General features: G+C 42.3%; 1 long non-coding RNA gene across 1 annotated transcript in view; it reads left to right on the top strand.

Annotated features, from left to right (window-relative positions):
* Window positions 1-284: 284 nt before the first annotated feature.
* LOC117953069 overlaps window positions 285-3,619 on the top strand; it is a 17,845-nt gene continuing 14,510 nt past the window's right edge. The window contains exon 1 of the long non-coding RNA XR_004658558.1: window positions 285-361. This is a non-coding gene — a long non-coding RNA (uncharacterized LOC117953069). The remainder of the gene's footprint in view (window positions 362-3,619) is intronic.

Genomic DNA, 3,619 nt, shown 5'->3' with positions numbered 1-3,619 from the left:
CCCAACGTGTGTTTTTGTGTGTGTGGGTCGGTCGCAGGGGGAACTGAGCCGCTTCAGCGACTTCAGAGTGAAAAATCATTCCAGTGTACATTGATGAAATATTACAGCTTGACAAGACGGTCTGACATGTTGTTGTGGTCTTTCGCTGTGCGTTTTGTAGCTGAACGTGGAGACGTTGGCGTCACACATGTCTCGTCTTCATATCAGAAACAAGGAATTGAATTTGGCAACGTATGTGGGACATCAACCTGTCCCCCCCCCCCCCTTGGTTGGTCATTGTCAAATTTGCGAGTCGCACCAAAGTCACGGTGATTGGTTGAATTTGCGTGAATTGGCGCAATCGCGAAATCTTGGACGAACTGTTAAAGGTCAGTCCACCGTGGGCCTGGGCCAAAGCTGTCACTAGTTTCGAGGCAAACCCCCTGTACTTAGAAAGACACAGGAACTCGGGCTTACATCTGGAAGAGAGGTAAAATGTATTCATTGCACTGCACTGTGCTCACAGCTATAACGTTACTTCATACTCATCGTCACACATGCTCACTCTCTGATTTACTTTCTCTTGACTGCACACTCAAAGTATTCCTTAAATGAGTTCTCTACTTACTGTATAACATTTTAAAAACTCCACTGATGCTTACACCGCGCAGGGACTAGTGTTGGACTACACTGGCCAATGATTTCTGGAGAGATTTCAAAACCCAAAGCCAAATCACAACTATGTTTCTTTTGTCATTTACCAGTTAGGGTATAATAGTCAAATCTAAAGCACAGGGAAGCCAGACTGACATCCCTAGTACAAATGCGTTTGAAGTATTTCACACAAAAGCAGAGGCGTCAACACCAAGCTAAGTCTCAAGGGCAACTCCACTCGCTTAAGGTTCTTGAAAACATTTTGCCTCTCATTCTGGAGGACTGAATGATCTCTCCTCAAGCTAAACACCAGCATGTTACTGTCATCATGAGCAGTCAGCAGAACTGAAGAAGCCTTTGAATTTCCAATGAATACTACTCACGAGTATTAGTTTTTTCTCAGGTGGTGAGGCAGTCAAACTGTGGCTGGAGTAAATCAGTTTGGATCAAGACCATTACAATATGTAAATTTACTGTATTTATATAGCGCTTTTCTAGTCTTAACAACTACTCAAAACACTTGCATATCATACAGGAACCATTCACCATTCACACACCGTGGCCTACACACACACACACATTCACACGCCAATGCCACAGCCCAAGGACACTTCAACATGAGACTACAGGGCCAGGGATTGAACCACCTACCTTCTGATTGATCTACCACTGAGCCACAGCCACCTTATGAATATATGAATATGATGTGTGTTCATGTGAGTTCAGAGGTCAGAGGTCTTCTTAGGAGCAGCCAAGCAGCTGATAGGGGTATGACCTGCGGTGGAAATCCCAATAGATACATGCCATGTGAAGCTACACTATTTTCTAAGTAAATCTCTGTCAGTGTTTTCCATTTCCACACATAATGATGGAAACACATCTCCATCAGCACAGAAACCATCAAACATCTGAGTCAACAATAGGATTTGGCAGCATGAACCAACACGGAATTGTTTAACAATGATGATTTCAATGGATTCTTTTTTATATTGGAATAATTTGCAAAATCTCATTTCAAACCCGGCCTTCATACTTCCAGGCGCTTGTTGTGTTGCAGCCATAGTGCAACACAAAGTGTGGATTTATTTTACATTGTAAAAGCACGGTAAAACTGTAAATCCTCATTCAATCAAAATAAAATCCCATGATACCCATTTCCCCTCCTCCGAAAGTAAGAAACAGAATTGGAACGAGATTGTTAAAATTAAAAGGATGTCCAACGATATTGGTTCTAGGGACCATAATACTGCCCACAGTTATATAGTACATGTGAACTTTAGTCCACAGTCCCTCTTTCTGTAGTCTTGAGCTGTTTGAGAAGACCCTGCCAAAAGCTGTCTCCCTTCTTCTTTTCATACTGTCACTGTTTTCTCTTCTCTCTGATACTCAGCAAAAGTGAATCACAGCCACTTTATTCATGACAGTGTCTGTCTTCAAACTGTCTCTGGACTGTATCATTTAACATGACAAAAGTGCACAAAAATGCCACGCAGAATATATGTTCAGAGAAAGAGTCTTTGGCGTGCAGTCAAAGACGGCCAGACATTGAAGTACGGAGGAGAAATCCTAGTAGATTAGAATGATGTGATTTGAGTCCAGACTTCAAGCCAATATTGACTCATGGTCACACTGACTGGTGACACTTGATAAACAGCAACACAGTGTATGTTTAGTATGTGTCTTAACACCACATAATGGACACAGGAACTGGTCCAGCATGTCAGAGTTTTTGAAAATTTGCAGGTGTTGTACTTTAAATCAAATTATAGTGCAAAGAACAGTTTTCAACACCGGGGGATAGAAATCGTTGGTATTGATCCCAATCAAACTCCTACTCCAGTAATTTTGTGTTTTGGTACAGGGATTAATTATGTCCAATAAAGTCTCTCTGTCCAATTCTTTTTTTAATGACAGCTATCTCATTTTGGAATCAAGCCCCAGACACGCAGCGAACCGTTTCGTAGGATAGCGAAGCGAAGGTCTCCTGCTGCTAACTGTTCATCACCCTGGCGTGTGTGCTCGCTTTGCACCATTTTGTCCTGACTTTAGTAAAAACTGTCTTGGCATCACGATCAAAGGGAACTTGGTGCTTGTGGCCTGGAGGTGGAGGAATGTTTGCTTGGCCCTCTAGATGCTCTGGACGCACACAGATGTTCCAAATCCTCTCCTCTCCTTGCAAAGGTATGCAACAAACATGACAGACACAGCAAAACCCACTGACAGATGCACAAACCAGTGCATGCAGACATAACCATTCACACGTGGGCAAACAGAATTATCTGTCCGTACCACATTGTTTTTAAAACTCATATGTCATCTTTAAAAACATTAACTGGTTAATACGGCTTTGATGGCCATCGGTTCAACTCAATCCCCTATTTTGCTACTTCAGACCCTGCAGATCCTTTCCAAGTGATGGATCTAGTAAATCAACATTAGCAAGTCTAGGCCTCTATATATATTTCACCTTTCATTTTTTCTGGGGTTTTGGGCTTTAATGCTTTGCAGCTTTTAGGCCACGAGGGTTGGAGGAATCAGAGAATGTCAGATCCAAAAGCAAAGAGTGCAGGCAGTGGTGAGCTTGGGGATTTAACACCATCAAATCCATACAAACAAGGAGTCCTGAATACAGCAAGCAAAGTAGTCCAAAATATAGTGGAAGACAACACAGAGACTAAATACACAAGGTAACGAGGAATAATAAGGGACAGGTGAAACACATCAGGGTGGGTCACAAAGGTGGGACAAACACAGGAAGTGAAACAAGACAAGACAAGGGAGAAAAAACAGACTACAAAATAAAACAGGAACCTGAAGCATACACAGCTATGACAACAAGTGGAAGTAAAGCAATACATGCTTAATTTGACTACCAAAATACAAATTGTGTAGCCTATTTGATTAATTATAACAGAGGGGAGAGATTGTTTCATTCACCCGCCCCATGAACTCTGCTGGTTCTGTATTTCTTAACCCCCCCCCCCCC

This window comes from Etheostoma cragini, chromosome 11, assembly GCF_013103735.1.
Source record: "Etheostoma cragini isolate CJK2018 chromosome 11, CSU_Ecrag_1.0, whole genome shotgun sequence".
Taxonomy (NCBI): domain Eukaryota; kingdom Metazoa; phylum Chordata; class Actinopteri; order Perciformes; family Percidae; genus Etheostoma; species Etheostoma cragini.
This window is presented reverse-complemented; position numbering and strand designations above follow the sequence as displayed.